This window comes from Berghia stephanieae, chromosome 5 (assembly GCF_034508935.2).
Source record: "Berghia stephanieae isolate SIO BIC M18660-M18661 chromosome 5, UCSD_Bste_1.3, whole genome shotgun sequence".
NCBI classification, from domain to species: domain Eukaryota; kingdom Metazoa; phylum Mollusca; class Gastropoda; order Nudibranchia; family Aeolidiidae; genus Berghia; species Berghia stephanieae.
In genome coordinates this window covers 21,290,069-21,302,453 of record NC_088364.1, presented here as the reverse complement: position 1 = coordinate 21,302,453, position 12,385 = coordinate 21,290,069, and the positions used below count along the sequence as shown (strand labels likewise).

The window sequence follows — 12,385 nt, the reverse complement described above, 5'->3', positions numbered from 1 at the left end:
CGGGATCTAAATAAGTGCTTTATATTAATTACGTGAAATAATGAAATCGGTTGCCAATGCTTCCGACACAAAGATTCCACAGCCCGTCGTCTTTTTCAAAGTGGTATCATGCAATGTTTATAATTGTCCCTTCCAAGCTAGGGAACCAGATGTGAAATCGAGCCCAGTGGCCTTTACGGCGTTACGAATATCGAATTGGAAGTATAGTACAAAAATAATAAAATGCGTGTGGTATAACTTGCTCTGACTCCCTCTCTATTTCCCCTCACCAACTAACATTGTTTTCTGGCACCACTGGTGAGAACGGCGACGAGATGGTGGCTTCCTGTTAGTGAGTTTCGGGTTAAAAAGGGAGAGTTAGAAGACAGGAGAGGGATTTTTAAATAACAGTTATATCTATGATCTTCATATAAATAAAGGTGATGAACTCGTTCACATTGCAAGTCAGTGGAAACCAATAATTTATTGATAAAAAAACATACTTATTGTGATTATTGATAACTTTTCTTGAGGAGAAAAAACAACTTTATTCAATATTATGTTTATGTTCAGCTGTTCTGATCGATAATGTATTTTGATAAATATTGTATTGTATACAAACTAAACAAGATATACATTATTAGTCGATAAACAGTTATAACAATATTGGTATCCTATTTAGTAAAAAGTATTGCTTTACATCAGAACTGTTTTTGAAAGTGAGTTTTCTTTCTCTAGATCCTCAAATCATTCCGGGATATGAAACATTGATGTGACTTTTTATGTGACTTCAGGAATTTAATCTGCTGAAGGTAAGAGCATACTATTTTTGGTTAATATTAACATCAAGGAGTTACACAAGAACAAAAAAAATTGCACTCTCACAATATTTGCCACTGCCTGGTATTCATTGTTATCTGAGTCGAGGGGGATAATGTGTGTAAACTGCATTTTCTCCGGACATACCGTCGGGGCCAACGTTTTTACGATTATTTTACATTATTTCATCAACATCGCTGATTTGTTATCTTACAAAACATTACAGATGACAGCCACCGAAACAATGAATGATTGTAGTAACATTAAACACCAATTCTTCCGAACCTTACCAAACGGCTTTTTGATTTTTGGCCGAATTTTCTTCTTCCAATATTGATGAACTGAGATGACCACAAACTGTTCAAAAATGTTTTAATCTGAGACTTCTTTGACACCTTGACATCATCTCGACCAATTTCCATCAATATACACATAGTGCGAACTTACGGACATATCAATTACTAGTGATGTTCAATAATGGAATAAGACAATTTTTATATCCCCTCATTCATCAAGAGAAATGTTTCTTTAGGATCTATCTTCATAAAAGGCAGACTTAACCCGTGCCTCAGCCTTAGTGCAGAAGATTCATGAACTCCAACATTTGAAATGTTGAACTCGTTCCCAATGCACGCTCCCACTTGTTCGAAATCCCAACGCTGGCTTTCACGAATCTTATGATTTAATCTGACATGACAACGGCTTTTTAAAAATGGCAAAATGGTCGCATATCTAAAGTAACTTTCTCTATCTTTAAATATGTACATTCCGAAATTCGCCAATTGTCACCACCTTTTCGCTTCATTGCTGATTTATTATTTTCAACTGAGCAATGACTTGCTAATTTCAAGTTTCTTTATCGGCAGTGAACAAGTATGTGAAAAGATCATAGTTTCGATAACGATCTATAAAATGAATAACTTAAATATGAAAAAAATATTGATAATGTATGAATGAATGAATGAATGAATGGCTTCGCTATCTTTATGGACGCTTGCCGTGAGCAATGTGTTTGTTACTTCGATTGTTTTATTCTGTTCTCAGTATTCAGTTAGTGGTTTGTTTCCATAAGTCTCTGTCCAGTGCAAGTGTTTTTGGCTTTTGAAGGTCATCAAGTGTGTTAAGGTGCTGGGGCAATTGGGTGTTTCCTTGTGGAGTTGAAACCAGTTATTCTGTTGTTGTTTTTAAATATATTTATTGAGATTTGTATTCTCTATTGTCTTCTGGCATTTACCTGCTCAATTTATTTCTTGTTAAAGCCTTATCCGTTTGACCAACAACCCCTAGAGCTTATCCACGGGTTAAATCCCAGGATACAAGGAGCTAAACAATTTATTATTAGTCTTATGGAATTATATCAGTTGAAAAGTTCTTTTAAGCATTTGTCAATGAAGAACGCAAAGTTGAATTAATTGGTGAACAAAAATATTAAAATTAGATATGTAAATGACAATGGATGTGATGATGACAAAACATACCTCTGATGACCTTAATCATGTAGGGGCGTGCAAAATACAATTTATTTTGGAACAAAAATTATCGACATCTTATTCTGTTACACCGGCGTCTAGAAGCATGTGAACAGGAAACATTATTGTGACGTCAAATCTTCCTTGCTTCCGCTTTTAAATTTCCTTTTCAACAATTTTTTTGATAACTCCTCTATATATGTTGCAATGCGCGTAAAGATTTGTCATCACATTATCCGATTTGAAGGTATAAGTATACTTCTATGAGACGAGCGACTGATAGCACTCCGACATTTGTTGATAAAAAGTTTAGACCTGGAAGCAAGCAAGATTGACGTCACCACTAGCAAACATTGAACCTTTTCCCAAGTGCTCTACTTTACGTTTCTGATTCGAGACTTGACTCAAGATCAAAACAATCAGGTAATGTTGACATTGCTGATGAGTAATTAAAGGTAAAGAGGAGTGTCAGGAAAATAGAGAATACGAATATCACGGCAATCAACCCCTGGCTAACAGACAGAGAGAGAGAGGAAGAAAGAAAGAATGAAAGAGAGGGAAAGAGAGAGAGAGAGAGAGAGAGAGAGAGAGAGAGAGAGAGAGAGAGAGAGAGAGAGAGAGAGAGAGAGAAAACGCACATGCACTGAGCCATGCGTCCTACCCTATTTCCTTTGTTTATATAATTGATACAAACGCACCTATTCTGACATTGCCATTGCACTACAGACAGGTAACGGCGGCATCTTTTTCCTTGATTGATTTATCGATCTCTTGATTGCATCCCCATCTCTTTTCATTATTATTTGTAAGTTTTTCATTCCTGGATTGTGTACTCATGTACCATAATTTAGCGCCATTAAGCAAAGCTGTTGATTTCAGTTTGTGCTTTTGATTCTCCCGTTTCTAAACTTTATGGTTGACAATAAGTTGCCATGATAATTGCCAGCCTGAGAGGTCATCAAATCAATCCTTGGATCATTCCTATAACGGGTTATAACTATTTTGACAGCCAGAAATGCTTAGCATTTTAACATAAATATCTGAAAAGAAAAAAAAGAACAAATCATGCCAAATTAGTTTTTCGTGTATCATTTTTTTGTACTTTCTCTGGCACTGTTTCATACACACCTTTTCAGATATTGTATAATGAAATACTCCGCACAGTCAAGGCAGTCTGATATTTTGGGGTACTCGTATTTTTCTCTCTGCGTTTTAGGCACTTTTCATATATATATATATCTTTTTAGAAAATATAGCGTACATCGGCGCTTGATCCCAGATTTGTTAATGTTCATATGAGAGCAATTTACTGAACCGCGTTCTACAATTAGAATTGGTGTCAATGTATCATGGCCGACTCACAACTGGACCAAAATTTATGCTGAAGATTCGATCAGAGAAATATATATTATATAAGGTATATTCTCAGGAAGAGGCATTTGTGTACGTATTTTCCTCGTCGGAGGTTCCCCAGTGCAGTGCTGCATTGCATTGCTCTAAAATTGCAATCAGCTCCTAACAGAGAAGATACCTCTTTCATTGTGTTAAATGTCGGTACGGTGTTTCATATGGTATTAATGGCGGATTTAAGTGTCATCGTCTCAATACGATTTTATGATTGGGTGAACCAGAAATTAGAAATTGAATTTATCGACTAAAGTGTAATTAATCGTCCACTTAAAGTTATGCTTATAAAATATGAGTAAAAATGAAGGATTTATTGAGAAGAGTAAACTTTGTTTATGAAACTTCAACTATCTTTGATATTCTGATTATTTTGATGTTTATCTCAATTTCCTTCATCTTATCAAATGTTCGACAAAATACCGGACAGACAATAATGAAATTAGATTTGAATTGTAATTTGTTATGGAAAAGAATGTATGGAATTTCTCATAATGCTTTTGAAAGTCTCAAATTTATAATTCAAATCGGGGATCCACCATGGGACTGGCGGGTGACGTTGCTCCTGGTCTTCTCAAAGTGTGACCGACCCATCTCCATTTCCTCCCCATAATTTGGATGTTGATGGATTCTTGGGTTAATCTTTTCCAGAATTCTATGTTAGAAATGCGGTCTTGCCATCAAGATTTTCAAAATCCTGCGGAGATATTTATTTGTGAAGATCTGAATTTTGTGAGCAAAAAAGTTTGTGACTCTCCAGGTTTTAGATCCATACAGAAGAACAGATTTCACATTGGAGCCAAATTCTATATTTATTTCACTCACACGTAACACCAAATCTGGATATTCTAAGCAACTGTAATGATCGTCATAAGTGGATTCAACTGTACATCTCTCGCTCGTTTGTTTTATCTTTTTCTTTCTTTTTTTTCTTTCAATCGTGCACTTGTTTAAGCATGCAAATAAATCAGCCGTTATCATAAGAGCTATTTAATGAGACGCTGCCGCCTCTATTTTTTAATATAAAAAGTCATGTAATAGTTTTTTCTATGTTGGGGAAAAACATGAATGGGGGATTGGGGAGACTCTATAAGGTATTTTAGGTGACACTAATGGGGAAAATATTCATATCAACGACGTAGTTAAGTATAAAAGTCAATTTAATCAACAAGAACAATCAATTCTATAAATAGATCCATCTCTATTTTTCATCCTTTTAAAAATATTTGTTTAGTTTATATACTTTTAATTTATTATATCAATTTACAATTCACCAAAATGGATGACATATAACAGGTACTATTATTATTATTATTGATATTATTATTATTATTGATATTATTATTATTATTATTATTATTATTATTATTATTATTATTATTATTATTATTATTATTATTATTATTACTATTATTATCATTATTATTATTATTATTATTATTATTATTATTATTATTATTATTATTATTATTATTATTATTACGCATTTTTTTTTACTTCACACATTGCCAATTGAACTATCAATGGTGATGCTTGGGGCACGTGCGGTAAACCACGATTGAAATACCACCCAGCAATAGGAATTGATTGCAGACTATACCTACCTTGATGCTCGTGATACAATACTCATCTGGTTGATGATGAAGTCAGCATTCCATCTACATATTTGATAAAGGAGGAAAACCCGCAACATTATCCGTTGTTACTGAAGCTCTCGTCGTTTTCATTTTCTCCTTGCCTTGCATTGAAATAAATATTTCTCTTGTGACACCTGCTTTTCCCGTGTGGTCATCTGAGACGATTTTTCCCAATTGATCCTTTCCCATATCATCTCGTCGTGCATTGACTGCAATTTACATCGGACACTAAAATGCTGTACTATGATAAAACACATTGTTTTCATTTTGGCCAGAAAACTCCAACTACAAAAATCGACCCATAAAAATAACACACAACTTTTCTACTTTGTCAGATATCTAGTCTCAAATTCGAGACTTGTTTGAAAAAAAGAATCGGATTTTACACTTTTTTACAATTTTGACTACAAAAATCTCAATCGATCGATAATTTTCGACCAAATTGAAAAAAAAAGATGAATTTGGTCAGAGTATGGTAGCAAGGCCAATCCAATGTGATCAAGACCTTGGGTAGTAGGTGATCAGGGCGGGGCAGGACGTGATTCCATTTCTCTTTAAATTGGCTAAATCCTCTTTCAGGCACTGAATCAGTCGGTTTGTCAACTTTTTTTTTTACATTGGATTTTGTGTGAGGGGATTTTTTAACATTTACACCAGTGATTTGCTCTTACTGGAGATTGACCAGGATACTTGTGAGATTCGTGACAAGCTGGTATCCATGAGAGGCGGAGTTGTCGTACCAGTAAGGTCGCGGATTCGAGCCCCCATCGCTGTGAAATTTCATTCTTTATTTGTCTTCTGGCACTTTCCTACTCACTTCATTTCTTGTTATTATCAACATAAGTGTGTGCTCTACCCACTTTTCTGAATTAATATTCACCCCAAATACCGGAGCTTACTCAATGCCTCAATCGTGTCTATGTTACATGTTTGTGTTGAGAATATGGCCATTAAGCTAATTAAATGGTGGATAACAAACTTCGCGAGGTTTGTTTGTGTGACCTCCAGAAGTCGGAGAGAGCGGCTCAAGTTAGACATAGAGTTTGAAACTACTTTTTTTGAGTGGTGGATAGCTCATAAAGTAGAGCCACCTCTCCCCGGCCAGGCGGAGTTGCCGTAATGGTAAGGTCGCGGGTTCGGGCCCCCATCGCCGCGAAATATTTATTCTCTATTTGTCTTCTGGCACTTTCCTATTCATTTCAATTCATTTCTTGTTATTCATGAGATACCACCATATTTTCTACGCTCTCGCCTTATTCACCACATTATTTCTTTTCATTTCACCAGATAGATTTTTAATCTAGAGCAGGCACGGGATTTGGTCGAGTTTTAGAGTTGTCAGATTGGTTTATTGTCCAGGTATTACGTTAATGAACACGCTGTCAAGGTCAAAGGTGGGTACTGAGTCAGAATATAGGCTAAGCTAGTCAATAATTTCATTTTTATACCGACACAAAGTACATTGTTGTCTATAATTTGACGGGCTAGATAGAGTAATCTTTGCTTGTTTACCTTCCGAATCGATGTTCTCTTAATCTCACAACAATGGCTACTATCTTGTTGACGCTAAAGTATCCCAGTTACTAGTCTAAGACTTAACGATGAAGTGACGAAAACCAAAAATAATATAATGGAAGATGAGCAACTTGGATTGTTTGGTGGCTGGACGTCGGGAGTAGCTTCCCTTTACACCCGGGTGCTGGTTGGTGCCATCGTTCAGGAATAATGGAGGATAACAATAACAATGATTCGACTTATTTGTGTCTGCTAGGACTGAGAGAGAGAGAGAGAGAGAGAGAGAGAGAGAGAGAGAGAGAGAGAGAGAGAGAGAGAGAGAGAGAGAGAGAGAGAGAGAGAGAGAGATATTTATAAAATTATTTTTATCTCGTCTATCCCGTGAAAAAAGCTTTATGAATTCAATCACATGTATTGTTTTCTCTTGTGTTTTCTCCACCATATATTATCGATTTCATCAGTATCAAGTGTGGTGCCAATTTCAGATCTAACACAAGACCACGCTATTAACCTCCCATTGTGGATGGAGAGGTCACTGCTGTGTCTTATATCCCTCCTAATAACTAATTACCCTTCCCGTGTTGTTTTTGTCTTTGTCCCTTCTACCATCGTTGCTAAAGCTTTGGTCTAAGTGGGCGTGGATTTAGTCCGGGAATTGTTTGGTAAGCTCATATCGAGTGCGAGAAAAAAACCCATGAAAAATTTAGACCATAAATGATGCATATTCGAAATTTTACCACAAAAGACCCCCCCCCCCCCCACCAAAAATAAAAAAAAAAACAAAAACAAAAACAAAAACAAACCCCCCAAAAAACAAAACAAAAACAAAACAAAACAAACCATTTATTGAAATTTATGTACACAATTTTAAAATTTAGTAGAACTGTTTGAAATTTGCAACTCTATGATTGTTTTAAATTAGCGCACTTTATATTTGCCACATCGAAGATGTGGGACTTAATTATCAAATGTTGATGTCTTCTATAGAGCTCCGATTATGCTTTTATGACTATGTTTTTGCCTGTTCCCGTGTGATCCAATCAATTTTCCAATGTCTTGAATAAATAATAATGTGAAATTGAATGTAAGCTTCAATTTAATGTACAAAAACAGATACAATGGACGTTTCGGGATTCCCCTTTATCAACAAAACATGATGAATGAAACACTACAGACGAATGAGAGAATGTGGTAGAGGCGTTGTTAAGATCTTATTTATTTCTTCGAGCTTCGAGCAGCAACATTTACATTACCCAATGTCTTGAATAATGATTCAAGCCCATGTATTTTGCAATTGACGTTTTAAAAAATGTGTAAAACGTTGTACGACTCTTACAGACCATGTTGGATATCATGGAGTAAATCAATGGTCAATGACAAAATGCCCATTGGGGTCAAGTCAGGACTCATTGGAGACCGTTTATCTTTAGAAATAAATCAATAAACGGGATTTCTGCTTTGTATTGAAAATTGTGTAACATTGTTAGAAGAAGAAATCATTCTAGAATCTTACCCCGAATGGTTATTTGTTTCTCAAGAACACAGGTCAACTTCTTACACTAGTCATACTGCACTGTTAAAAACAAGACGCAAGTTTTGAAACTTATATAAGAAGCGAATTTTTGAAGTGTTTTCCGAAAGTCCAGGACAAAGTCCTTAGTCCTCCTCTATAAGAATGGACTTTGGTGGGCAAGGTTGAAAGGATGTCTCATCCTACATTTTAAGGTGCTTTTGGTAGGGAACCCCTTCTAGCCCACCCAGCCTCTCCCCGAGCACATTTAGTAGACATTTCCCCGACGTAAAAGCTCAAGTTATTATTATGTCAGATATCAAAGTTGAGAATACGATGAATGGTGAAGAAAAATCAAACAAACAAGTGTTTGGTGCATTCCCTAAATTTTCAGGATGCCACGGGAATAGGGGCTATTGAATTGTCGCCCTCTCTTATTTACATACTGTTTAGAGTTACGGGTAATTTGTGATCAAGTCTATTTCCTTCCTCAGTCGTAGCCGTAGGTGGAATCGTTCAAGCGGAGTTATAGCATTATCTCCCTTCGTTTTATTGCCGTCATTAGCCCCGAACTCGTCGTTATTTTTTTCTTTCTTGTTGTAGCTTTCTTAACCAGTTAACTGCGGTACTCTGGAAAAACACGAAATTTAAAAGTTGGCCATAAAACTCGTCCTTCAAATATCGATCGATTTAAATGACCCTCATATTGGCTAAAACTCTCAAACCTGGGACTTTAAGGAAAGCCTGCGGGGTCCCAGGTTTGAGAGTTTTAGCCAATATAAGGGTCATTTAAATTGTTCGATATTTGAAGGACGAGTTTTTCTGGCCAATTAAAAAAAATACAAGTCTTTCTCAGAGTTCGACAGTTAACTGGTTAATTTGTCTTGTTTATGGCTGCAAGTTTTCTTATGTGACTGAAGTAGACGGTTGAGCAATCTAGAACATGTTTATTGATAACAACACGGACAGCAGAGAAAGATGTCAGCAATATTTTGTCTATTTCATATCATGACATAAATGTTCTTGGAGGATTTTGATTAGATTGGTCTCGCATTCTTATGATTAATGGTTTCGTAGAGACAACAACAACAACAACAACAACAACAACAACAACAATAATAACAGCAACAAATAAATCCATCGTCTCAAACGATAATATGTCGGAATGTAACTCATTTTTTATAATAGTATTTTGAGCGTAACCAAAAACAAAATTGAGTTTGAATATATGACCTAGATAGTTGAGGAGACTGAAATTATGTTTCTTAAATTTCAAAGCACTGGATATTCCTAATCCCGATTATTTTGGCATAGCTTCAATTTTCTTAATCTTGTTTATTCTGACACAATACACCGTTTTCAGACGGCGGCTCATAACGTAGAAGTGACATATTATACGTTTTTTAAAAAAAAGGACAAGAGTAATCCAGTCCGAGCCTATCCATTGTTACGTACCGGCCGGCATCTAACCAGGGAATTATGTCACACAATATTATGACAGTGATAACCAAAAGAAAGTAAACAGTTAGTTATATTGAGTGGAGATCACTGCAAATTCAATACAATTCTTTAATCCAACTTTCTGAATCACGGGATTATTCTCAATATTTTCTTTCTTTTTTTTTATTTTGCTGATCGTCGCCACATTCTGTGACGTGATTCTTTGGGATCAATAACGATGGCGACTGTTTAAGTGGCTGTGATTGCATGAGTTGCTGAACAGAAAGCTTGTTTCCAAATTATCAGTATTTCTTGAGCCAAAAAAAAAGTATAATTTTGTTTCCAACATACTTCAGCTGTGCTCAGACAAAAACATATTTCATCTAAGCCAGAAGATAGAATTCAATTATCAGTGTATTGGGATGGCTACCACATTGGCAAAAAATCTTAAAACTGATAATTGCAAAACAATTTAAGGCCAAAGTGTTAAAAAAATAGTTCACCAAGTGATAATTTTAATCTTATGTAATTATCTTAAATAGGGTCAAAGTTATTCACATTTGAAGGCATTGGGTTTTTAAAAATTAAGAAACGGAGAAAATCGCTTTTAAAAACAAGACAGATATATATTATAATATGTCGAGGCATCATGTCTCATTCTATATGTGTTGCTGTTGGACAGGGGCCCTTTGTAAAGCGCTCTGAGCACGTTTAGTGGATATTGCACTTAAAAAGGGGGTGGGGGGAGCTCTTGGCTCAGAAAAAAATCTATATAAATTATCTTTAAGCTTCTAATTGTAAAATCTTTTCATGAGAATGTAGTTGGATGGATAATAAAAACGATGAAGTGAAAAAAATTATGGTCATGCAGACAACGGTTTTTAACCTTTATTCACTCGCCTCTCAAAACTAGCTCGTGCGACATCCGACGGATTTTGCAAATCAGCACACACATTTTCTGTTGTCGGTCTGAAAACTCACAATCATATAGATAATATGAGCTTGGCTAAGGAGCTCACAGCATTGCCATCTGGAAGTATAACGGACCAACGCACAAAACTTTGTGTAACCATGATCGTTTATAGTCAGGTTAATACAGTTTTGTGAGAATTACTCATAAACGCGGATGGCAAAAAAAATAAAAATAAATAAATTAAAAAAAAAAAAAAACAATAACAAAGACTTGAGTTACGTCAACTTCGAACTATCTAAAGACGTCTATAAAAAAAAAGACAACGTGAAAAATAAAACTAAACGAGGCCCGACGTTTAAGGTTGCAATAAATGAGGGGAGGTAATAGGCTTGAACGATTCCACCTCGAGCTACAAGATAAGGCGAGAAACAAATGGCGACCAGAAGACTTCGATCACGGAATACATCATCCAGATAATCCGTAAATGAGACGGTCGAAACTGGCCAAATATTAATATAAGTCTAGAGTGCCTTTTCTCTATGTCAAGAGAAACAGATAGAAATCAATGACTTACTGACTTATTGCCACCCGGGCGCTCTGCATTCAACGCCCTCTACCACTCAAAGGTATCAGTCGAGTCGAAAGTTCCATTCTCATCTTCGCAAAAGATTTTATTCTCCATTGTCTTCACAAACGAACATAATGACGTCATGAGAGAACAAAAGACAAAATACGAAACGTCTCGGGCTCAAAACCTTTCTTTACCCAATAACAAAAAACAAATGAACCAGTATAAATGTTAAAACATGAAATGCCGTCTGTTTGGGTTAAAGGTGATGTGTTATGCAGCTATGTGATCTAGTGGTATGAAACTCGCCTTCAAATCGGAAGTTCCAGGGTTCTCTGAGAGTCGCATAGTTGAGTTCTTGGAAAAGGCTCTTTTTCACATTCTCTCACCGTAATTATGTATTAAATTAGTACCTGACTGTTAACAGCTTTGTCTCTGTCGAAAAAAATTGTACTACCGCCTAATATGCATCTTGTCTCATCATACACGTTTATATTGCTGTTGACTAAGGACCCCTTGCAAAGCACTTTGAGCGCGTTTGGTGGATATTGCGCTATATAAATGCTCTAGTTCAAAGAAAAAAAGTTTCTAAAGATCTGAAAATGTGTGTATGAATCAGTGTAAGAAAGAAAAATACAAGAAAGAAACCATCTTTAAAAAAAAAAAAGAGAAAAACAGCCAGCCTCAACTGGGACGGGATCGAAACTCAGACCTCCTGATTACCTCATACTTGCTACCGTTACACCACAAAAGTAATCCGATAGTTTATGAAAGTTTTTATTTTTTGGGGGGTTAATGGCTGTGAAAGGGTTTTGAGCCTCCAAACCTTCCGTGTTTTGGTACTTTGTAATGTTTGAAGCTGTTACATTAATTGGTGTACATTTTTTTACAGTTCACAGCTTCTAGCAGCTTAGTATTCAATTCCATTACTTTTTACAGTCCACAGCTTCTAGAAGATTAGTATTCAATTCCATTACTTTTTACAGTCCACAGCTTCTAGAAGATTAGTATTCAATTCCATTACTTTTTACCGTTCACAGCTTCTAGAAGATTAGTATTCAATTCCATTACTTTTTACACTTCACAGCTTCTAGAAGATAAGTATTCAATTCCATTACTTTTTACAGTCCA

General features: G+C 35.7%; 1 protein-coding gene across 1 annotated transcript in view; it reads left to right on the top strand.

Annotated features, from left to right (window-relative positions):
• The first annotated feature begins 203 nt into the window (after positions 1–203).
• Positions 204–12,385, top strand: part of LOC144972586 (voltage-dependent calcium channel gamma-7 subunit-like) — a 103,456-nt gene continuing 91,274 nt past the window's right edge. The window contains exon 1 of the mRNA XM_078913982.1: positions 204–791. The gene's annotated coding sequence lies outside the window, so the exon portion shown is untranslated. The remainder of the gene's footprint in view (positions 792–12,385) is intronic.